This window comes from Narcine bancroftii, chromosome 5 (genome assembly GCF_036971445.1).
Source record: "Narcine bancroftii isolate sNarBan1 chromosome 5, sNarBan1.hap1, whole genome shotgun sequence".
Lineage (NCBI taxonomy): Eukaryota > Metazoa > Chordata > Chondrichthyes > Torpediniformes > Narcinidae > Narcine > Narcine bancroftii.
Window position 1 is genome coordinate 18,638,413 of NC_091473.1, and position 26,407 is coordinate 18,664,819.

The 26,407-nt window shown below is 37.9% G+C and overlaps 1 long non-coding RNA gene across 2 annotated transcripts; it reads left to right on the plus strand.

Moving 5' to 3' along the window:
• Positions 1 to 2,812: 2,812 nt before the first annotated feature.
• LOC138762631 (uncharacterized) lies at positions 2,813 to 26,407 on the plus strand. Of its 2 annotated transcripts, none has more exons than XR_011356990.1 (3): positions 2,813 to 2,990; positions 25,641 to 25,697; positions 26,268 to 26,407. It is a non-coding gene; the product is annotated as an uncharacterized lncRNA (long non-coding RNA). The 2 variants fall into 2 exon arrangements; XR_011356989.1 differs by having other exon boundaries at positions 2,813 to 2,933.

The following is a 26,407-nucleotide window of genomic DNA, read 5'->3' on the forward strand; positions in this document are numbered from 1 at the left end:
CAGTGCTGACCTCTTGATGAGGACTGGTTTGTGTTCTCCTTGTTTCTCCTTTCTGAAGTCCCCAATCAGTTCCTTAGCTTTGCTTACTTTGAGTGCAAGGTTGTTGCGACACCACTCATCTAGCTGATCTATCTCCTTCCTGTACACTTCCTCATTGCCGACTGTGATTTCACCGACAACTGTGGTGTCATCGGAAAATTTGTTGATGGCATTTGAATTATGCCTGGCAACACAGTCATGGGTCTAGAGAGAGTAGAACGGAGGGCTAAGCATGCATCCTTGAGGTCTACTTGTCTTTATTGTCCACCTGTCTTTATTGTCATGTCTGTTCATGGTCTCATGCACTGTCAGACTGAGACCACCCACAAATTGGAGGAACAACATCTCATCTTCCAACTATGTCTCCAACTGCATGGCATTAATATTGACTTCTCTGGCTTTCATTAAACTCCCGCCCCCCCCCCCCCCCCCACCACCCTTGCTTCACCATCCTCTCCCCTCCCCCGTTGTCTCTCCAATTCCACCTAGACCCATATCACATCTAATTAACACGTTTGGTTGGTCTGGATTCTTCCCTCAATGATGGAATTCTGAGACTTCCTGATATATTCTGCTTCTGGCTTTTCTAATTTTATTTTTCCCTTGAAGAAGGGCTCAGGGCCAAAATGTCAGCAATATATATTTGTCCCCTATAGATGCTGAACACCCCAGATGAGTTCCTTCTGCATTTCAGCATTTTTTTTTTTACATACTGTGGTTAAACAAGATAATTTGCAAATGCTGTGATTGTAGTTTACACAAAAATGCTGGAGAATCTCATCAAGTCTTGCAGCAAAGATAAAGATACATAAACAACATTTCAGACCTGGGTCCTTCATCAAGGTATGAGCAAAACGCAGCCAGGAGTCTGATTATAATAGTAGAGGGAGGAGCACAGGCCCATAGGCAAGAGAGGTCATTGGTGGGAAGGCACAAGAGAAAAAAAATGCAAAGTGTTAGGGGGAGGTGATAGCTCTCTGAATGAAGAAGGAAGGGGGTGGAGAGCTGGAGGAAAGGAGACAGAGGGATGGTGAACAGAGGGAGACAGGGAAGTGGCCCAATGGAAACTGGAGAAGTCGATGTTAATCCATCTGGTTGCAGAGTGCCCAAACGGAATATTCGGTGTTGCTCCTCCAATTTCAGGTGGCCTCAGTTTGACAGTGCTTGAGGACATGGGTAAACTAGTTGGTGTGGTGGTGAGATGTGGTATTGAAATGAGTGGCTACTAGGAGATCCCCACCATTGCCGCGGAGAGAGCGAAGGTGCTCAACAAAATGAACTCCTAGTCTGTGTCCAGTCCGTCCGATGTAGGGAAGGGCACACGAGAGAATTAGATGCAGTAGATGACCCCTGCACATTCACAAATGAGTGTTGCTTCACTGGTACAGACTATTTGGGCCCCGAATGGTGGTGAGAGAGGAGGTTTGTCACAAGTGTAGCACTTCCTGTGGTCACAGGGGTAGTGTTAGGTCCTCGGTTGTACCATCGGGAATTTTAATAAACACTCAGGGAAGCTTGCAAGTTTACAGCACAAACATTTACTCACATCTCAGGCTGCTGGTCATGTGTATATATATATATATATATATATATATACACACACATATATATATGTATGTATATGTATGTATATATATATGTATATATGTGTATGTATATATATATGTATATATGTGTATGTATGTGTATATATGTATATATATATGTATATATGTGTATGTATGTGTATATATATGTATATATGTGTATGTATGTGTATATATATATATGTGTGTGTATATATACACACACACACACACACACACACACACACACACACACACACACACACACACACACACACACACACACACACACACACACACACACACACACACACACACACGTGTGTGTGTATGTATATATATATGTGTACTGTTGCACTGAGCATGCTCACCACTCAAGTGTGATGTGGCTCTTGCAGTCCTCCTGCTGCAGCATAAAATAGTCCCAAGTTTCCACTGTATATACCAGGTAGATTAGATACCAAAGGGGTGATTAGTGGGAAGGGAAGAGTGGTTGAGGGTGTCTCTCAGGGAGTGCTCCCTGCAGAAGGCGGAGAGGAGAAGTGGTGGGATTATGTTGCAGGTAACAGAAATTTGGAAGAAAATACTGTATGTTTATATACTGTATCAGGTTTGGATTATAATCAGTTTGGATTATAAAGGAGCCACTATTAAATAGCCAGATTATATAGGAGCATCATGCTCAATCCCTTCAATATCATCATGGAAACACTTTGCACTTCAAGCAAAAAGAGCATTCATTAGTAGTCCAGAAGAAATGTTTTTTTTTCTAGCCGTATAATTAAGCATTCACTTTGTGTATTAAAATATATATTTACTGAGAGCACAGTTAATAACACGATGGATAATGAGGGCAGTGCTTTCAAACAACTCTTTAATTTTACTGATGGCAAGTCAGTAGTAGAAAATATTCTTTCTGAAATGGTAATCTTAGACACTTATTCCAGAATCATTCTCATGTTTTGCACAAGGGCATCCAGTTTGTGTAGTTTGTGAAGAGAGTATTGAAGTATGATGAAGCAATGGAAAGTAATTGAGATAAAATCAATCAACAGTATCCTTGACAATGTTTATGAAAATCATTAAGGGGTTCCCACAAAAGTGGCCAATAATATATTCAATATGATTATGACAGGACTGAAATGCATATGTCACAAAGGAACAGTAGCAAATTGCAGGTTACACTTTGCATTCATTATCCTCTTGGATAATTAGATAAACGTATCTGATTTCTTTTCCTTGGTATTCACTAGGGAAAAAAATATTGTACCAGTTGAAGTAAAGAAAAATAGTGGGGAGGTCATGAATCGTTTAAGGATAACTGAGGAGGTAGTGATGGCAGTGTTAAAAAAGATAAAGGTGGACAAATCTCTGGGTCCGGACAAGGTATTCCCAAGGACACTCAGGGAGACTAGTGTACAGATAGTGGGGCCATTAACAGAGATATTTAGGATGTCACTGGTCACAGGGGTAGTGCCAGAGGATTGGAGGGTGGCTCATGTTGTTCCACTGTTTAAGAAAGGGTCCAAATGTAAGCCTGGAAATTATAGACCTGTGAGTCTGACGTCTGTGGTGGGTAAGTTGATGGAAAGTTCTGAGGGGTGGCATTTACAAATATTTGGATGAACAAGGATTGATAGGTAGTAGTCAGCATGGTTTTGTCAGGGGTAGATCATGCTTAACAAACCTTATAGAGTTTTTCGAGGGAGTTACAAAAAAGATTGATGAAGGGAAGGCTGTGGATGTTGTCTATTTAGACTTTAGTAAAGCTTTTGACAAAGTTCCCCACAGGAGGTTAGGTAAAAAGGTGTAGTCGTTAGGTATAAATAAGGAAGTAGTGAAATGGATTCAGCAGTGGTTGGATGGGAGGTGTCAGAGAGTAATGGTAGAAAATTGTTTGTCAAATTGGAGGCTGGTGACTAGTGGAGTTCCTCAGGGATTGGTCCTGGGTCCACTATTGTTTGTTATATACATTAATGATTTGGAAGAAGGGGTGGTGAATTGGATAAGTAAGTTTGCAGATGATACAAAGATTGGTGGTATTGTGGATAGTGAGGAAGAATACCGTAGCTTAAAAAGAGATGTAGGAAAGCAAGAGGAGTGGCTGAGAAGTGGCTGATGGAATTTAATACGGGTAAGTGTGAAGTGTTGCATTTTGGAAAGGCAAATCTAAATAGGTCATATACATTGAATGGTAGACAACTGAGGAGTGCAGAGCAACAAAGGGATTTAGGAGTTATGGCAAATAGTACCCTCAAAGTTGATTCTCAGGTTGACAGAGTGATGAAGAAGGCATTTGGAATGTTGGCTTTCATAAATCGGAGTATTGAATTCAAGAGTTGGGATGTTATGATGAAATTGTACAAAGCATTGGAGAGGCCAAATTTGGAATACTATGTGCAGTTTTGGTCACCAAATTATAGGAAGGATATAGAGAAAATAGAGAGAGTGCAGAGAAGGTTCACGAGAATGTTGACAGGATGTCAGGGCTTGAGTTACAGAGAAAGATTGAGCAGCCTGGGACTTTTCTCTCTGGAGCGTAGAAGATTGAGGGGGGGATTTGATGGAGGTGTTCAAGATTTTAAAAGGGACAGAGAGAGTCAACGTGGATAGGCTTTTTCAATTAAGAGTGGGGGATATTCAAACCAGAGGCCATGGTTTGAGATTGCAGGGGGAAAATTATAAGGGGAACATGAGGGGAAATTTCTTCACGCAAAGGGTAGTTGGGGTGTGGAATAAGCTTCCGGCAGAGGTTGTTGAAGCAAGGACGTTATTTACATTTAAGGAAAGACTGGATAATTACATGGAGGGGAGAGGATTGGAGGGGTATGGACCAGGTGCTTTTCAGTGGGACTAGAACGGTGGGGATTTGTTCCGGCATGGACTAGTAGGGCCAAACTGGCCTGTTCTGTGCTGTATATGGTTATACGGTTATTTGCAAACCGATATCAATTTCTGCCTCAATTTTTCAGGTTGCTATCATTTTAAAAATAACCTCTCAAATGAGGTTCTCTTTCTGTCCCTCTCAAATTAACAGTAGGGTCAAAAGTAAAGGTGTAAAATAAAGATGATTTCAGGATGAAAGGCTTTTGCATGTAACAAGTGATTAGGGACTGGTATTTACTTCCAGCAGTAGGGTTCAAAAGGATCTTAGGAAGGGTGGATTAGCTGGATTGCTCTTGTATAGAGAAGCACAAGGACAATAGATGCTGGAATCTCAAGCAATGAGAAGCTGGATGGACCCAGCAGGTCAGCATGGAAAGACATGGCAGAAAATCTTTTGGGTAGGTAGCCATTTCAGATGGAATGGAGCTGGAGTGGTATCCAGAGGAAATGATTTCCAGGGTTGTGAGAGAAGGTGAGGGGCAGTGACACTTTCTGGATTGCTTGTATGTAGAGCTGGCTAAAACTTGAGGGCCCAATGGTCAATGCCAATGCCAGTGATGTTAACTTGCTGCTCACCAACTACAGTAGTGTTTGAATATTGCTGATCATTGAGGTCTAATATCATGATGGACAATTTGGTGACTGACATTTTAGACGATGTACTCCTCTATGACAAATGCTTGAAAGATTGGGAATGTGCTTGCAGTTTTCTGGTATATTTCTCCAATTGATTTCATGAGTAGAGAAACAAACACTGGAGATGCTGTAATCTTAAGGAGAGAAATTTGTGTGGCACATCAAGTCTTTCTGGTCCTTTCCACTGACCAGACTTTGCATCCAACACATTGTCTTCCAACAGTTCTGCCAAATTCAGTATGATCTCACTTCCAACCACATCTTTCCTATTGCTTTATGCAGGGATAAATCTCTCCACGACCCTTGTTTGCACCTTATCCCTTCCCCTGCCCACCTTCATAACAGTCTGTCCCTTTACCTGTCACTGCACCACACACACCTTCTGTCACAGGACCCTTCCCCACAGATTCTTTTCCTCTTTAAAAACGTATTATCACTCACTTCCCACTATTCTTATTAAAGGGTCCAGTCCCAAAACATTGACCATTTCTGCCCATGATCTGACCTGCTAAGTTCCTGCAGTGATTCTTTAAAACTTGTTTAGCTTTGCATTGAGCTCCCCCTATGATTGACCCATCAGGATGACTGATTGCAGTCTCTGATGACTGATCACACTTCCTAGCAGCTGGCCAGCTGCTCTATGACTACAATTTGCACCTGTCGACTGTTGACTCCCTGCCTCAGCTCACCCTGGCTTTTCTAATGATTTACCAGCTCTGATCACACTTCCAATCCCTGGGAGTCTCTACCCCATTCCTAATCTGGATGTGACTGCTTTGATACAAGCAAAAGAAGTGTCTTTAACCAATCAAAATTTGTTCAGTGTAACAAGGTTCTCTGGGCTTTGTGTAGATCTAAATTTCCCAGTGTTAAATGTGTGATCAACTTGTTTAATATTGAAGTTTTATATATTTTGAAATACCTAGTATGGTGAGAAGACTTCTTCAATTGAACAGACCAACATATTATCTCCAGCATTACATATGAGCGTGTAAAGAGCACAATTTGCGGAGTGTAGGATTAGAATGAAAGGGAATACTCATTAACACCAAAGAAGGGCAGCATGAAAACACTGTTGTGGGGTACTTTCAGGTGCCTGATGGCCTGTGGGGAAGAAACTGTATCTTTCAACCTGTTGGTTCACATTTTAACACTCTTATAAGCCCTCTCTCAAGTTGAAGGGTTGAGAAGAAAGTGTGTTGGGCCTTTTGGTATGTTGGCTGCCTTTTTGAGGCAGTAAGAGATGTAGGTAGGATCTGTGAAATAGAGGGAAGGTTTTATTCTGAGTTGCATTCACAATCTCTGTAGCTTTTGATCTTGAACAGAGCAGCTGCCATATCACGCTGTGATGTATCCAGCAGGTATGCTTTCGGTGGTGCACCTGTAGAAGTTGTTAAAGGGAGACAGAACATCCCAAACTTCCTCAGTATTAAAAAAGATGCAGAAGCTCTGGTACGTTTTGTTGTTCTTCATGTCAATGTGCATGACTCAGACAGGTCATTGGAAATGTTGATTCCTCAGAAATTATTCTTTTGATTTTAGCACGTTTAATGTGGACTCTGCTCCCTCTCCTGATGCCACTGATCATCTCCTTCATCTTATTGATGTTGAGATGGGGGTTGTATTTTGGTATCATGCCACGAGACTTTTAATCTCTTTCCTGTATTTGGAGTCATGGTTATTTGATATCAGCTCATGATTGGCTTGTTGCAAATTTGAAGATGGAGTTGGAATGGTTTTTTGCTGTACAGTAATGGGTGTAGAGAGAGTACAGTAGCTATCATAAACTAACTGTTTAATGTACTTTTGGTGCTGACAATCTTTCACCACATACCCTTTCCCATACATCACAATTACTAAGTTATTTGCCAAATGAGCAAATTTAGAAATCTGTAGGATTTCCTGTTGTTAAATAATCTTATAGAGCTCTTTAAATGTAGGGCTTTGGTCATTATATTCTTTATCCCAAGTCTTTAAGATATCTTGTTCAATTACTTTTTTTCATTTACAATCTCTTTTTTTTCTATAGCTCATTAGTTTTTTTAAATCTTGTATTGAACTCTTGGGAGCCATTAAAACAGAATCAGGTGAAGTAGCACGTTCATACCAGTTTGTGTCTGGCTTCAGAGAGAGAGAGAGAGAGAGCAAAATGAGATTCTGATAAGGTTCAAAATACTTAGCAGGTCAGGCAGCATCCGTGGATAGAGAAACAATTAATGACCATATACCTGTACTGGCTGGTTCAGACATCAGATAGAAAGGCTGGTTATATGAGATTGTTAAATACAACATTGAGTTCTGAGGACTATAATGCCCTAGTTAAAGGAGGAAATGCTGTTCCTTGAGATTATTTTAATCAATGTTGAAACCGTAAAGGAGACCAAAGATGGAAATTAGACAAACAATTGAAGTAAAAGGTCGTAGAAGCTGGCCAGGATGAGGTGTCCAACAGGAGAAGTAAATTGAAGTGTCTCAGTCACCCTTGTGATCTGAGTGGGGATGTTGTGCAGGTCGATGGCATTTGGTTTATCCAGTGTGAAGACCATATTGTGAGCATTGCCACACTTATAGATGTGTCTGCAGTTTTCTCCATCACTATAGAGGAATGTTTAAGTTCCTGGATATCAGGAAAGGAAGAATATAGGAAGATGTTGTATTTTCCCAGTTGCATGAGAAGCGAGAAGGGATCTTGGTAGAGATGGAAGAGCAAATCAGGATGTTGGAAGGAATGGTGCCTTCAGAACGTTGACCGAGGAGGGAAGGAGATAATACATACTATGGTGCTGTCATCTTGAAGTTGGTAGTAAATGCACAGGATGATCCATTAAACGTGGAGGTTTGTGGGGTAGCAGATGAAGATGGAGACAAACAAGGAGAAGATGATTGACAGGCATTATGATCAGAAGATCATTGATCTTAGTTTAGACAACAATGGGAAATCCATGATTTTGTAAGCCAGGAAGCTATGTGATGCTAGGGAATTTGCTTTCAGGGAAATTTCCATGCTCTGGATGGGAAAAGAAAGGGTGAGGTGGGGGAGAATGGAATAATTAGAGTTGAAATCTCTGTCAACTGTGGAAGATGACAAAAACATCTCAAACACTAGTGTTGGTGTCATCAGAAAAATACAGAAAATTGGACATTCACATTGGATGGTGACCTTGACTGTTTCCATATTTTTGGTGAATGCATTTTAATTTTCAATTGTACAAACAAAGTGCTTGCTTTTGAAGAAATGCCAAGTGCTTGGGTATCTTTGCCAAGGAAAAAATTATCCATCACCCCACAGTATTAACATGGCTTCCTGGTTTATAAGGTTGTGCGTTTTTGATGTTTACACCAAGATGAATGATTTCCTCTGAGTCAATCAGTCATCCTCCTGTTTGCCTGTTTGTTGTGTGTTCTGTCATAAAACAAGGAAAAGGGTCCTTTATCTTATTAGGTCAGAGTCAACCATCAAGCATCCTTTGTCATTAATCCATAGATTTAGAAGCAGAATTAGGCCATTCAACCCATCAAGTCAGTCAGCCATTTAAATTATGGCTGATGTATCCTGCCTGTCAACCTAATTCTTCTGCCTTCACCCCATGACTTTTGACACTCTTTCTCATCAAGAACCTACTAAACTCTGCTTTAAAGATACCTAAATTACCATCTGCTGTAGCAAATTCCACATATTCACCACCATCCAAACGAAGAAATTTCTCCTCCTCTCTGTTGTAAAGGGAAGTTCTTTTTTTCTGAGGCCATGTCCTTTGGCCAAAACTCCTCTGATCCCGTTTTATTCTTCCTACATTTCCTGTCAATACACCTCATAATCTACCTCTTGCCTACACACTCATGGCCAATTAACCTACCATCTCAGTTTCCAAATCCGTTTTGCAGTCACAATGATCGACTCAAATGTTTCTGAAGCTTCTAGACAAGGTGAATTGTTCGTTTCCTTCAAAAAAAGATTTATGTTTTGGCTCAAAGTCCTTATCGACTGGATAATCTCTTGTCCAATATCCATCTTACTTGTATTTATGAGGAATACAATATTAAAATAGACAACTGAGCGTTCAGAGCCAAATGGTTCAGAGCCTATTTGTAAGAAATGATGAACATTGTGGCCTTGCTAATTATCCAGTAAAAATTTCTCTGAGATTACAAAGCTAATAGCAATTTTCAATATAGGTAGTAAAAAACTTTGAGAACTGAAAATGTAATGGACCCAGATAGAAAGGCTGCATGATGAGGAGAACTCTAACCAAGGTGAACCCAAACAAGGCAACGGAACCAGGCCATGTACCTGGTCTGGGACTGAAGGACGGTGCAAACCTATTGATGGAGATCTTCATGGACATAGTTCCCACAGGTTTCAGGAGAGCCACATAATCTCTGTACTGCTGAGGGAGGCAATAATAGGCCTCAGCTCAGTGATACCGCCTTGTGGCACTGACCTATACCATTATGAAATGCTTCGAGCGTCTGGTGATTCAACGCATCAAAGCACACCTCCCAGAGATGCTGGACCCATTTCAATTTGTCTATGGAAGAAACAATTCCACTGACCATACTATAGCCTTCTCTCTTCACTTCGACCTGACCCACCTGGAGAACGACATCTCATATGCCAGGCTGCTGTTCATTGACTTCAGCTCGGCATTGAATGCGATTATTCACCAGAGGCTGGTGGAGAGGCTGTCTTCACTGGGACTCAACATCCCTCCTGGTAACTGGATTCTGGACTTCCTAACAGAAAGACCCCAGTCTGTCCAGGTCGGTAGCAGAATATTGAGCACCGTCATGCTAAGCACTGGCGCAGCTCAGTGCTCTGTGCTTAGCCCACTCCTGTTCATGCTACTGACCCACGACTGCATCACCAGATCCAGCTCCAACAGTGTCGTCAAATTTGCAGATGACACGACAGTCACTGGCCTCATCAGCAACAACGATGAGTCGCAGTACAAGGAAGTGGTGGAAAATCTCGTGATATGACCTATATCTCAACGTAGACAAGAAGGAGAGATCATGGTCTTTAGGAGGACCAGGAGTGACACCCTCCACTAACATCAATAATTGGTGGAGAGCACCAAGTTCCTTGGAGTTCACTTAACTTGTGACCTATTTTGGACACACAACATCTCACTTGTCAGGAAGACACCACAGCACTTCCTGAAAAGACTGAAGTAGGAAAGACTATCGGCCATCGTCATGTCAAGCTTCTATGGAGCTTTATCAAGAGTGTCCTAGCTGTTTGCATCACAGTGTGGTATAGGTTGCTGTAGAGAAATGGATTGGAGGTCAATCCATAGGACCATAAGAGTTTCAGAGAGGATCACTGGAGTCTTCCTCCCCCCGATTGATGTGATGTACCAGGATCAATGTCTGAAGAGGGTACACAAAATCACTGAGCACTCCCTCTACCCTGCAGACAATAGAAAAGCCAGCACCACCAGACTGAGAAACCACTTCCCATGGGCAGCAAGAATGCTGAGCCACCAAAAAACTGCTCACACTAACCATCTGAGACTCGTATATTCACAAAATACTATTTATTTATTTGTATATATGAATACTTGTCCTGCATATACATCGTTGTCTGTATGTGGGTTATGTCTGGTTGGGTGTCTGCATGTTTTGCATCATGGACCAGAAAACACTGTTTTGTTGGGTTGGTCTTGTGCATTCAGATGATAATAAATTTGATACGACTTGATGGAACTCTCCCCTCCAACTTGATCAAATTTCAGAATCCTTCACAGATCTCCATCAGTAATGCAACACCACGGGGCTGTGTTCTTAGTCCCCAGGCCTACTTGATATGACCGTGTGGCTCGGTGCGACGACAACCATCTATAAATTTGCTGATGATACCACGGTAGTGGTTGTATAAAAAAAGTACGATGAGTTAGCATACAGGAGGTAGATAGAAAACCTGGCTGAATGGTGCACTAATCACAACCTTACACTCAATGTCACCAAAACCAAGGAGCTGCTTGTTTACTTCAGGAAGGGAAAACCAGAGGTGTACAATCCAGTAATCACTGGGGGATCAGAGGTGGAGAGTAAATTTAGATGATTGGGACTCACTATCTTCAAGGATCTTTCCTGGACCCAACGCACTAATTGTATTGTGAAGAAAGCACGTTAGCGCCTCTATTTCCTCAGGAGTTTGTGAAGGTTTGGTATGACATTGGAAACCCTGGTGAATTTTGACAGATGTGTGGTGGAAAATGTGCTGACTGGCTTAATCATGGTGTGGGGTTACTAATACCCCTGAGTGTAAAGCCCTGCAAAAGGTAGTGGACACAGCCCAGAACATCAAAGGCAAAACCCTCCCCACTACTGAGAGCATTTACAGGGAACACTGCCATGGAGAGTAGCAGCAATCATGGATCCACATCACCCATCACTCACTCTGTTCTCGCTGCTGCCATCAGGAACGAGGTCCAGGTGTCGCAAGATTCGCACCACCAGGTTCAGGAACAGCTGATTCCCCTCCACCATCAGACTCCTCAACAGTAAATTCAAGCAGGGACTCTTTTAAGGACTCTTAACTTTGCACTTTGTTGATTTTTTTTCTCTCTGAATTGCAGTCAGGGGACTTTCCTACAGGCAACCAATGGAGTAGGAGCTATCTGCAGTTGATCCTAATTTCTTAATTACCTTCCACTTCCTACATCCTTATTTTGAAAGATTTTTTCTTCCTCAGACATTTTCTTGCTAATTATTGTAATTGTTTAATGATGACCTTGACAAGAAGCACTAAAGCTGGGAGGAAAATCCTTCGCTTGTGAATTCAATGACGACTTTGATGGAATACATTAAGGAACAGAAGAATGATGTTAAAGATATCAAAACCACTGTTAATTAAGCAGTTGTGAAGTTGGATGAAATTCGCAAGGTATACAGGCAATTAATATTTGATTCAGCAAATCAAATGACTCCCTTAGAAGCAAGAAGCAGAAGAAACAACTTGAGAATTCTTGGTCTGAAAGAGGAAATGAAATCCGGCCAACTTACTAAATTTTTTTTCAGAATTACTTCGGGAAGTTTTTGGTGAAACATTGCTACCTACTTTATCTAAGCTCATAGATCGCTTGCCGCTAAACCTCATTTGGTGAATCTCCATTTACATTATTTCCAAGTAAAAGATTTACTAATACGTGAATCCTGCCAAAGAAGAATGTTGTCATATTGTCAACAAAAAATCAGAATTGTTGAAGATTGTCCCATGGAGGTGACGAAAGAATGCGCCGAATATAAAGATGTTGGGTCTCGGCTGTATAAGGGAGGCTGCACACCCTCCCTTCGTTTTCTGGCACGACTTGGGGTCACACTCCTGAACAATTCGAAACATGGGCTGTGTTCACCATCGGGTGGTCAGAAATTTCTCGATGAACTCCCTTCTACTTCTGCTCTGTGAATCAGTCATGACTTCTTTGTTTCTGTGTTTTTTGAACTCACAAGATGAATGTAACTCAGATTGCTTTAGGTTATTGCACTTATACTTAGCTATATGGAGTAATAAGGATGTGCCAGTTATCTCTTCTTTTATATATGTTGCTATTTTTATGTTTTTTTCACATATCTCTCAAAGTTAATTTTTGATATTCTTATATATTAGTTTGATTTTTTTTAAAATAATTCAGTATGTTGACTTGCTTTCATGGAATATTTTGAGATATTTTAAATTCAATTGGCCTTTACATTAAAGCTGTATATTGTTAATTCAATATATATTGCAGCTTTATAAATTTTTCTAATGGCTATTATCTGTTCATCTGTCCAAATCCAACCTTGCTTTTTAGACATTTGTCATTACAAGTTCGGCTTAGCTGGAAGATTTAATGAAGTTTACATTTAGATAAGGAGTGTTGCCTTGAAGAAAGAATTTTAAGGGGATGAATTTTTTGAGATTTAGCTTGCTATCTCTTTGGGGGAGGGAGAGGGAGGTTTTGGTTTTGGATTCCTTTTTGAAGTTGCAGTGGTAATTCACGATTGCTTACATTTCTTCCTGTGTAAAGCTTTTCCAATCTCACGGCCAAATAGAGTTAATTGGTTTATGTATTTTCTTTTCAAATATCTTTGCTCTTAACTTTAGTTAATATGAGTAAAGGTTTCAATGTTGTGAGGTGGAATATCCTTGGTTAAATCATCTTATTAAGCACAAGAAAATATTTAGGCACTTAAAAAGTTTAAGGCTGAATTTTTTTTTAACAAGAAATGAGCATCCGTTTGATTGACACCGCATCTGTTTCGATGTTGGAAGGGGCAGCACTTTCATGCATCTTTTATGGCAAAGGCTAGAGGGGTTACAATTTTAATTGACCAATTTATTCCATTTGTTAATCATAATGTTGTTTCTGACATTATTGTTCATGGAAAACTATATAATAGAAGGATTGATTTTGCTAATGTTTATGGTCCTAATGTTGATGATCTAGGTTTTTTTGAATGTTCTTCCTTACCGGACTTGTATTCTCTGGTAATGGATGGAGACTTTAGCTCTTGGTTTGACCCTGTCTTAGACTGCTCATCTTCTAAAACAGCTACATTAAATAAGTCTGCTTTATTCATTCATTCTTTCTTGCTAAAGTGAGGCGTTTTAGACATACTTTTTTTTCCATCCTAATGATAAGGAATACTCCTTTTTTTCTAGTGCCCATCCTATGTACTCATGGGTTGATTACTTTCTTTTATTGATAAACAACTGATTCCATTAATTAGTGCATGTAAATATGAGTCTTTTGTAATTTCAGATCATGGTCCAGTTGTTTTATCACTGAGCTTTCCTGATTTACCTCAACCTGTTAGACACTGGTGCTTTAATTCAATTTTACTCTCTGATTCTGATTTTTTAAATTTATGAAGGAACAAATTGTATTTTTCTTTGATGACAATTCTTGTTTGGAGGTTTCTAGCTTAATTTTTTGGGGTTCTTATAAAGCTTATATTGGAGGACATATTACTTTATATATGGTGAAATTGGAAAAAAAGAAGCTAATAATGAGAGGATTGCACTTACCCATTAAATAAAGCTTTCAGATCAACAATATGCCCTTACACCAAAATCTGAGATATTAAAAAACATGTTGAACTTGAAACTAATTCAATCCTGTATTCACCGTGATAAGCTGGGTAAACTTTTGGCTAATTCTCTAAAAGGCTTAGCTGCTAAACATCTTTCTTTGGAGATTCAGAAGGAAGATGGTAGTGTTACCACGGACCATGTAGAAATTAATGACATGCTTAGACATTATGAAAATCAGATTTATAGAGATTAGAATATCGACAGAACTCCTATGACAAATTTTCTGGACTGTTTGACAATACCTACATTTTCTTTGGAAGCACAAGCACAATTAGAAAAACCTATTTTACAGGAAGAGTTAATAATGATGATTAAATCATTGCAAGTTGGCAAAGCACCAGGCTCTGACAGCTTTCCTGTTGAGTTTTGTAGAACTTTTTCCCACCTGCTCGTACCCCATTTATGTTCTGCATTTTCTGACTCTTAAATCTAGGAACTTTCCAACAACTTTTTATGATTTCCCTCATCCCAAAAATAAAAAGATTTATCAGTTTATGCTTCCTACAGGCCAATTTCTCTTTTAGATGTTGATGTAAAAGTTTTATTTAAAATCTTGGACAGTATTTGAAGATATTTTGTCTCTTATTATTTCTGAGGACTAGATGGGCTTCGTTAAAAACTGTTATTCACATTTTAATATGCGCCTGTTATTGAATATTAAATAATCCCCCTTCCTCTCTTCATCAGAATGAGTTATCTCTTTAGATGCTGAAAAGGCCTTTGATAAAATTGAGTGGGAATATTTATTTGCTATATTAAAGGTTTAATTTTGGTCCCACATTATTTTGAGGATTAAGTTACTACAATGATCTCCTGCTGCTTCTCTTACCTACTCTTTGCAATCTAAACCTTTTAAACTTTGTTGTTGGACCAGACATTGTTGTCCTCTTAGCCCTTTGTTGTTTAATTTAGTTTAAGAACCCTTGGCTATTGCCTTTAAGAATCTCAAGATATTTCTGGTTTTATTAGAGGAGGATTGGTCCACAAAGTTTCTCTTTACGCTGATGACATTTTGCTTTTTTGTATTTGATCATAATTCTTCAGTTCCTGCCATAATAACATTACTCCATCAATTTGGTCAATTTTCTGGATACAAATTAAAATTACACAAAAGCAAACTTAAAAAAAAACTTTTAATCCACTGCTTTTTCTTTCAAGACTGCTAAAAGCCAATTTACATACCTTGATGTAACAATTGCTAAGAATCACAAATATTTATTTAAGGAAAATTTTCTTGCTCTATTAAATCAGGTGAAGAAATCTTTATATCAGTGGTCTCCTCTTTTGATGTCACTAATTGAACAAATTAATATTATTAAGGTGAATATTTTACCCAAATTTCTAAATATATTTTCAAGTTATTCCAATTTTTGTTTCTAATTTTTTTTGACTCAGTTGATTCTATTATATCATCCTATATTTGGAAAAAAATTATCCTCATTTAAATAAAATTTATCTCCAAAATCTCAAAGAATGGAGGTTTAGATCTACCCAATTTTAGATTTTATTATTGGGCTGTTAATATTCATTATGTTTTATTTTGGTTATACTATGATAACAAAATGGGTGGCCCAGTCTGGGTTGATTTGGAGTTGAATTGAAATGAGAAATTTTCTTTTGTTTCTTTATTTTGACCATTCTTGCCTTTTTCTATTGGGAAAAATTGATAATCTAGTGGCCAACACACAATTAGGATTTGATTTCAGTTTAGAAAACATTTTGCCTTTTCATTTTGGAAAAGCAAAGGAATTGTCTTTTTTGGATCTGCCTATAGATGGGTTTAATGTCTTTTGATATAATATGTAACAAATGTAATATATCTAAGTTATATTTCTTTTGGTATTTCCAAGTTAGAAGTTTCTTTTTCATTTGAATTCTTCCCATAAGGGTTTAATGGGTAATATTTACAATAATTAATTAAAATTGCAATCTATCTCTAATGATAAAAATAGAGGGGAGCTTGGAAATTGGAACTTCAGTCACTTCTCCCAGATGAACTTTGGAAATGATTTTTGGAATAATTAATACCTCTTCATTATGTGCCCGACTTGCATTGATTTAAAGTGATACATTGGGTTCATATGTGGAAATATGAATTGGCCCTAATGATAGATGTAAATCACAAATGGCCACACTAATGCATATGTTTTGTTCTTGCTCTGTATTGGAGAAGTATTGGACAGGTACTTTTAAGACTTTGTCAGTTATGCTGGGTATTAGATTGCAACCTAATCCATTGACTGCTATTTTTGGAATTATAGTTCCAGAGGTGGGGTCGAATTTCCACTTCTGCACACTGGGTTGTAGCCTTTACTAGACTGTTGGCCAGAAGAGCCATCCTTTTTAAATAGAAAGATTCTTATTCATGTATTTTGACTCAATGGCTCTCTCAAGTTATGTCATGTTTAAGTTTAGAAAAAAATTATTGTACTTTTGATACCTCTGTTAAGTTTGAAGAAACTTGGCATCCTTTTATAAATTATTTTTATATGAGCTAATCTGTATTTTGACTTAACCATCCAGACTGTTTTGGATTTCTGTATTTTTTTTAATTGGCAAGGACCAGCTAAATAGTTTGTTCTGATATGTTGTAGTGAACCCTCAGTTGAGACCACTCAGATCTGTCAGTGGCCTTGTTTGGGATGGTTGAACAGAAGGTAGTAAAATTGTCTTCATCTTAATGCCATTTATTAGCCTTCGCTTCTCTTATTGCAAGATGAGAAATTTTGATCAGATGGAAGATGCTGTCCCGCCCACTCAGAATCATTGGTTACATGATATGATGTCATATCTATCTTTGGGGGGAAAAAATGTTTAACAAGTGTTTTAAATTTAAATGTTTCTAATCTTTGGAGCTCCTTTTTAAATTACATTCATAACCTTTAATGAGAATGTAAATTATGGGGGCATGGTAAGATGGCATAGAAGAAAGATGTGTATTCCACCTTTCCCCAGCTGGATTATTAAATACCCAGTTTTAAAATAGCATAAAAGTGGTTAAAAACAATATTTACAGTTGTTTAACTAACAGTGATTAATAATGGCAACTAATTTGAAAAAATCTAAACCTCAACTTCAGAAAAAATGACCATACAAAAGTGCGGAAGAACTGAGGCCTACCTGTATAGCTGAATCCATGGAATCATGGTTGGGAGCCTCCAAGCCTCAGAGAACTTCAGCCCATTCGAGTTTGACCTTGGCGCTGATCCTGCCTCTGCAAGATGGCGCCAACACTTTGGTGAGTTCGGCTGTTGCCGACCCACATTCATGTGAAGCCGTGTGTGCGGGTGGGACGGCCGAAAATGGCACCCGTGACCTTGCTGGGCGGCCCGGGGACGCACTGTGTAACGTTGGAGGATGCATTTGCACGTCCAGCGGCTTTGCCTGGCTTGCGTGGGGCATCTCGGGTCCGAGAATTGCTGGACAAAATATGGTCTGTGGGGGAGCCTGAACGCCGATGTCCCGAAGAGGTCAGGGTGCAGGTGTCGGGTGTCCAGACCTGCAGCTGTTCAGTTAAAGGATTTATGATGACTGAGGAAGAAGAGGAACTTACCTTATTGGAATTTGTCCAGGAGGAGGAGCCTATAGTTAAAGGAGGTAGACCTCAAAAAGTGGAGGTGGAATCTGAAATGGATTCAGTGTTCCCTGTTTTGGAAGGGATTGCTTGTCAAATGGACAATATGTCAAAACAAATATCAACTCAGATGATTCAAGGATATATGGAGATGAAAATAAAAATGAATGCCTTGTGTGATGAAATGTCAATGAGTGATATTAATAGATGTATACTGTGGAAGATAATTTTAAGAAAATTGAAACAGCCTTTTCTGAGTGTCAAAATCAGGTGGAACGTAATAGAGAAAAAAATGGAAAAAGTGGAAGGTTATTTTGTAGATTGGGGGATTCAAAGAAGAGACTTATTGAAGAAGATTTATTCATTGGAAAATCAAAGCCGAAGGAATAATGTGAAAATAGTTGGTCTTCCAGAAGACATTGAAGGTTCCAGTCCTATAAAATTTTTTGAGCATTGGATCCCAGAGGTGCTTGGTAAAGAGCTTTTTCCTGAAGAATTGGAATTGGATCGGGCTCATAGAGCTCTGAGAAGAAAACCACTTCCAGGACAAACACCGAGGGCAGTCTTGGTTTGTTGTTTAAAATACCAAGACAGGGAAAGGATTCTATGTATGGCAGTACAGAAAGCACGGCAGAGTCAGTCTCCAATAATGGTTCAAAATAACATAGATTTTTTTAAAGCCGATTTGAGCCAAGAGGTTATTAGAAGATGATGAGAATTTAATACAGCTAAAGATGTTTTGTAGCGAAAAGACTACAAGTTTGCTTTTCGTTATCCTGCAATTTTGAAGGTTTTTAATGGAAATTTTCAATCTTAATTCTTTGAGAATGATCATGATGCTTTGGTTTTTGCTTAATCTTTGCCAGAACTGTGAAGAAATGGGTGTTTCTCTCCATTGTCTCCTAAGAGGAGAGTGAATGGAAAGTATGGAAAGAAAGAAGAGTTGACACAAAGTCTTCTTGATGTTGAAGATCCGGAGCAGTTGTTGGGTTTGGAATCATTGGGTTGAATATATGGACTATATTTGATTGTGTTTAATGAAATAATAAATATGTATCTGGCCTGGGGGGGGTGGATGAAACTGAAAACTTTGATAGTCATCTGCCGCTAGTGGGTTTACCACACCCAGGTTTTTAGGGTATTACTACCTTTGGGCTTTTTTTTTGTTTTTTTGTGTTATTTTTTTTAATTGTTTTTTTTTGAGTGGAGGATTTTTTTTTTCCCTTTGAAGAATTATAGAGGGGAGCATTATTTTATAGTGTGTAAATATATTAGTAGTTAAAAAGATGTCTAAATTGAATTTTGCAACTTTTAATGTTCAGGGATTAAATAATCCAATTAAGATAAAGAGAATATTGGCTTGTATAAAAAAATGAAAATTGACATTGCTTTTTTACAAGAAACACATCTGACTGAAAAAGAACATTTGAAATTGAAAAGAGTTTGGGTTGCTCATGTTTTTTCTTCTTTTAATTCTAAGGCAAGAGGAGTAATGATTTTGATTCATAAAAATTTAGCATTTGAATTGGAATCTTCAGAGGAGTATGCTGGCAGAGTATTAAGAGTGAATTGTCAAATTTTTGCTGAATCTTGGACTTTGCTGAATCTTTGTCCCTAATATAGATGATGAGCGGTTTATTTCAGAAGCTTTTTTACTGTTAACTCAAGCTAATGAAAATGTCTTACTTGGTGGTGATTTTAATTGTGTTCTGGACCCTTTATTGGACAGAAATCCAAAAAGTATAAGGAAATCAAAGATGGCAACACAATTTAATGTTTTAATGAAAGATTTAAATTTGGTGGATATTTGGAGAAAAGTTAATCCTACATAGAAAGATTTTTCTTTTTACTCTTCACGACATGATTTGTTTTCTCGAATTGGTTTATTTTTGGTGTCATCACATTTATAAGGTAGTGTATTATGAGCTGAATATAAAAGTAGAGTTAAATCAGATCATGCATTATTACTTTTTTCTTGTGAAAGTTCGGAGGTAGTATGCCCGTCATTTAGATGGAGGATTAATGCAATGTTATTGAAAAAACCAAAGTTTGTTACTTTTGTTAAAGAGCATATCTCTTTATTTTTGACCGAGAATGTTAATTCTGTGGATAGTCATTTTGTAATATGGGATGCTTTAAAAGCTTATTTGAGGGGGCAGATTATTAGTTATTCTACGAAAGTTAAGAAACAGTATATGGCAGAAAGTTTAGAGTTAGAAAATCAAATTGCTGAGTTAGAAAGATTTTCAGAAAAGTGTAATAGAAGATAAAAAAGCCGTATTAGCGAGGTTGAAATTACATTATAATATTTTACAAACTTATCAGTTTGAGTGCTTAATTAATCAATCTAAACAATGTTATTATGAGCTGGGGGAAAGAGCTCATAAGGTACTTGCTTGGCAATTGAAAGCTGAACAGGCATCTCAGACTATTAATGCTGTTAAGAAGAAATCAAAAGTTTCTTATAAACCTCAGGAAATTAATGACCAATTTTATTCATTTTATCTAAACTTCTGAGGGGAAACAGGATAATGGTTCTATTGACTCTTACTTATCTAAATTAAAGTTACCAGTATTAGATGGGAATGATGTTCAGGAATTGGAATCTTCATTTACAGATTTTGAAATTAAGGAAGCTATTCAGGAAATGCCTAATGGAAAGTCCCCAGGGGATGATGGATTCCCTGTGGAATTTTATAAACCTTTTTATAATGATTTCTCCAATGTATTTGGAGAAGTGTTGAATCAAGTTACTGAAGATTAGAAATTATCAGAATCATGTTCAAGTGCTTTAATAACTGTTATTTCAAAAAAAGATAGAGATCCATTAAAAGTGCCTTCATATAGACCTATTTCTTTATTAAATGCAGATTATCAAATTATAGTGAAAATATTAGCTAATAGACTTGCTAAATATTTACCCAAATTGGTACATATTGATCAAACGGGTTTTATTAAGAATAGAAATGCATCAGACAATATATTTCAATTAATTACTTTGGTCAATGTGTTAGATGCAGAAAAAGCTTTTGATAGGGTTGAGTGGGATTCTTTAAAATTTAAAGTGTTAGAGAAATTTAAATTCAGCCTTTTTTATTGGTTGCGTTAAGGCTTTATATACGAACCCTTTTGCTAGGGTTGTGACAAATGGACAGATTTCTTTACCATTTAAATTGACTCGTTCAACTCGGCAGGGCTGCCCATTGTCACTAGCCTTATTTGTGTTGGCTATTGAACCATCAGGCTATTAGACAAAATGAATAAATTAGAGGGATGAGGGTTAAGAATGAAAAATATAAAATTAACTTATTTGTGGATAATGTGTTGATATACTTGATGGAACCAGAATGATCATTGAAACAATTGCAAGAGTGTTTGTCAAAATTTGGAAAATTATTGGGATATAAAGTTAATTGAGATAAAGGGAAATTTTACCAGTTGGTAAATTATTCTGAAATTAAAACTATTACAAAATTAAGGTGGACAAGTAAAATTAAACATTTAGGTGTGTTTATTGATACTAATGATCAATCATTATATCAATTAAATTAAGTGCCTATATTAAATCGGATTAAAGCAGATTTGATTAAGTGGAAAGATCTTCCATTAACTTTGATTGGTTGGGTTAATTGTATTAAAATGAATATTTTTCCTCAAATTCAATATTTATTTCAGTCAATACTTTGTTTACTTCAAAAGGTTTTTTTTTTCAAGATTTGAATAAAGCAGTGCGAGAGTTTTTATGGAAAGGTAAATTAGCTTGAGTGGCCTTGCATAGACTTACATGGAAGTATGCATTGGGCGGACTACAGTTACCACATTTTCAAAATTATTATGAAGCGGCCCAGTTGATGTTTGTTAGTAGATTGGTGGATTTAGATCAGCCTCCTAGCTGGGCTAAAGTGGAGATGGCGTGTATTTCTCGGGTTGAGATACATGAATTTATATTTCATTGGAATTTGATTTTATTACAGCAATATTAAATGCCAATATTGAAACATTCGTTAAAGATTTAAATTAAAAAAAAACAGGATGTTAGGGTCGAAAGATAAATTATCAATCCTAACTCCATTGTATAATAATCAGCTTATTCCTTTTTCAATGTTTAATAATCATTTAAAGATTTGGGACTCTCAAGGTATAAAGACAATACAAGATTGTTTTGAAGAGGGGAAATTTCTTTCTTTTAATCAATTGAGAGAAAGATTTGATATACCTGTAAATTCTTTGTTTGTGTATTATCAACTTAGAGCTTCGATAAAAGATAATTATGGTAGAGAGATGATTTTATCTACTTTGTCGAGATTTGAATCTTTGATTTTCTCTATACCGATAAAGGGTTATATTTCAGTTATGTATAATTTGTGACAAGATAGTATGGATACAAGATAGTATGGATAAGTCAGATTGGGAGAAATCTAAACTTAAATGGGAGAGTCATTTAGTATTTATTTTTCCCGAAGATGATTGGGTGACTATGTGACAGGACAATGTAATTAAATTGACTAATGTAAGATAAGGAATGGTTAATTATAATTTTTTACATCAATTATATTTGACCCTGGTAAAGCTAAAAAAAAATTGGGTTTAGTAATTCGGATTCTTGTTTTAGATGTGGCTCATGTATTGGAACTTTTCTACATGCCGTTTGGATGTGTTAAAGTTCAATCATTTTGGCAAGGAATTAAAGTAGTTTTGGAAAAATTATATAATTTTATATTACCATTAGATCCAATGATTTTTTTGTTGGGAAATTTGTATTCATAAAGGGGAATGGGATTGGACAAAATTCAAATTGCTTTTGTATGTTTGGTATTATCAGTAGTGCATAAATGTTGCTAGTACTTGGAAAGATGATACTGAGATTAATATATTACACTGGCACAATTAATTGAAAGTATGTATTGTCACGGAAAAAATTACCTATAATTTACATGATAATTCTTCCTCTTTTGTTAGTAAGTGGTCTCCGTATTTGAAATATATGCATTTAAATATACTTTGAAATGTTATTAACATTTATAATATTTTCTTTTTAAATATATATATATATATATATATATATATATATATATATTTTGTTCCCCTTAAGGGAGCGGGCTGAAGGGGTGGGAGAGTGGGGTGGGTTTTTTGTGTATTTAAAAAAAAAATTTAAAATTATTTTTTGTTATTTGTTTTTTTTAATATATTTCTTTCTAAAATATTTTTTTGATTACTATAATGTTTTTTCTATCTTTTAAACAAAGTTTGGAAAAAAAAAGGAATGTAAATTATATCACTTGTGCTTCTCGTGGATTTGCATTTCTTATTTTTACTAGAAGTGCTCTTTTTCTTTATATTGCCATGCAACTACCAGCCCCCCCACATCTCCATCGGGCACACAAAACTCAAAACGGTCAACCAGTTTACCTACCTTGGCTGCACCATTTCATCAGGTGCAAGGATTGACAAAGAGATAGACAACAGACTCGCCAAGGCAAATAGCGCCTTTGGAAGACTACATAAAAGAGTCTGGAAAAACAACCAACTGAAAAACCTCACAAAGATAAGCGTATACAGAGCCGTTGTCATACCCACACTCCTGTTCGGCTCCGAATCATAGGTCCTCTACCGGCATCACCTTCGGCTCCTAGAACGCTTCCACCAGCGTTGTCTCCGCTCCATCCTCAACATTCATTGGAGCGCTTTCATCCCTAACGTCGAAATACTCGAGATGGCAGAGGTCGACAGCATCGAGTCCACGCTGCTGAAGATCTAGCTGTGCTGGGTGGGTCACGTCTCCAGAATGGAGGACCATCGCCTTCCCAAGATCGTGTTATATGGCGAGCTCTCCACTGGCCACCGTGACAGAGGTGCACCAAAGAAAAGGTACAAGTACTGCCTAAAGAAATCTCTTGGTGCCTGCCACATTGACCACCGCCAGTGGGCTGATATCACCTCAAACCGTGCATCTTGGCGCCTCACAGTTTGGCGGGCAGCAACCTCCTTTGAAGAAGACCGCAGAGCCCACCTCACTGACAAAAGGCAAAGGAGGAAAAACCCAACACCCAACCCCAACCAACCAATTTTCCCCTGCAACCGCTGCAACCGTGTCTGCTTGTCCCGCATCGGACTTGTCAGCCACAAACGAGCCTGCAGCTGACGTGGACATTTACCCCCTCCATAAATCTTCGTCCGCGAAGCCAAGCCAAAGATATAATTATATTTTAATTTTTTTTCCTTTCTTTTTTTTCCCCTTTATTCCCAATATATCCTTGAGTCAATAATGTTGTATAATGTAAAAATTCTGTTAATGGGCTTGCTTACTTTGTTACAGCTGTATCAGTGTTATATATCAATCTTTTTCTATATGTATTATAATATAAAAACAATAAAAATATTGAAAAAGAAAATAATTGCAGTCAGTTTGTTTATATTTCTTTATAGTTTCCATGTTTACGTGGTGTACAGTTTTTTTATTTGCACTACCAATAAGTGGTAATTCTGCCTCGCCTACAGGAAAAAAGATCTCAAGGTTGTATGTGATGACATGTATGTATTCTGACAATAAATTTGAACTTTAAACATTGAGTTCCAGAACAAGATGTATTCCAATCAAAGCCATTCAAGTTGATTGGTTAAGGATTTCATGTTTGTATTTGGTCATACATTTTTTTGTTTCCTTGACATGAAGCACTTTGGACATCGTAAGCATGTTAAAGGCATTGTGTATGCGCTAAGTTGTTCCTCCTTGACTAAACAAGCAGAGATATGCATGTGAATTAAAATTTGCTGTTTGTTTGAGTGATCTATGTGCTCGTACTAGAATCAAGTTTTTTTTATTGTTGTGCAATAAAGCAGATGTAATATTGCACAAAATTGCATTTATTCTGCCGTTAGGCAGACAAAAATATGTCATCAGCAAAAGTTGCTGGCGCCCTTATAGTTAGAGAAAGAGAATCAAAAAAGTGTCCATTCAGAGCCACTGAGTCTCCGTGAATTCATCTCCAACAATCCTGTATCCTCTGCAACTGCACAGACTTGTCCAAAATCAGCCACAACCCAAGCTCCAGATCCAAACCTCTGACACTATCAGGAACCCTTCAATGTCTGAGGCCCCTCGGCACCCTCTTGGATCTTGGTTCCAACACCTGGTACCCATTCAACTGACCAGCAGTCCGCAGTCTGGTGTGAGTCCTTTGACTGGCATCCTGCAGCTTGTGTGGGTGTGTTCTTCAGCCATAGAACCCCTCAGTGGTTTGCTGCTGTGGTCACCATCCCGTAGGGTCATCTCCTCTGCCTCTCATTCTCAAACCAGAGGTGATTTCCCCATTTCTGTTGCCCTGCACCAGTCCTCTACCTGTATTCTTGAGCCCCAGAATCAGCATCCCCTTGAAGCCACTGCCAGCATGACGTCGCCATCTTGGGCCCAAATCCCATTTTTCACAGGATTTTGAAATAAAACACTGTCAGCTCTTTAAACAGGCCATTTAAAGCCTCTATGGAGCTGTCGGCAGTAGGACTGGGTGGTAGAAGCCTGCGGGGAATGCTGTGTCTCCATTTTCTGCTTTTCCCAGGTCCGCACCAATCGCAGCTCTACCATTATAACAGCTCTGGCAGCGCTGCATTTTAGCGTAAATGTTATGGTACAAATAGGAACATGCTTGATACAAAGTATGGCCATGGGCTTATTTTAAAAAAATTGTTGGAACGGAGGGCTCATTGCCTATTTTAAACCACACCCCCACCATTTGTACAAAATGTAAAAGAAAGGATTAAACTTTGCAGAAGTAAAAGCTTTCATAGATTCCTATAGCAGATCAATTTACAACTTGTTTTCCTGCTGCATCAATGGACTAATTATTTTCACACTACTTCTCAGATCCTCAAGCGCTCCTGCTGTGTTCTGCTAGATCTGCTTGAACCTCCAAAGACTAAGGTATGCGAATAATCTTTGATTATTAATACGCTGCACAAAATGCTAAACTTTCTCATTTAAAGTGACTGATGGTCCAAACACTTGTGCCATGGAACCTGGCAGCTCTCGAGTAACTTCTGCTTAGCAAGAAGACTTCAGAATTTTCAAATCATCAATTGAACTCTTGGACTTCTAAAAGGGTCTAAATCACTGACATTCATTTTCTTGATTAATATGTGAAAAAAGTTGGTGTGTTCTTCTAACATTTTTCAAATTTGATTTGGTTGAGTGGTGAATTCCAGTTGAGCGGGAACCAGCAGAGCTTTGTGTAGTCTTGAGATGGAACAGAACACAGATGCAACTGTTTGATTTTATTTCTTGGCTTTTTTTTTTAAGATGCAAGCATCATTCAACTATGAATATTAATCCTTTTATACTTGATCTTTGATTCTCTTGTCTGGTATTTTAATTTGTACTTATTGTTTTGCTTTTGGGGATCCTGTTTATCTGAAGCAAAAATGAATTTCAGTGCATCTGTCCATGGTACTTGAGTGCATGACGATAAACTTTTGTCTCTTCATCTTCATCAAGGTGCTTTTAGCCCCAGCAAGCTGTGCTCACTTTTCATCACTGGCTTGTTACCTCCAAGAAGAATGGCGTTCTGGCACATATTTGCCCATCAATAATAGTTCTGTGGAATATTACTGTATGTGTGCAACATAAAGAGAATG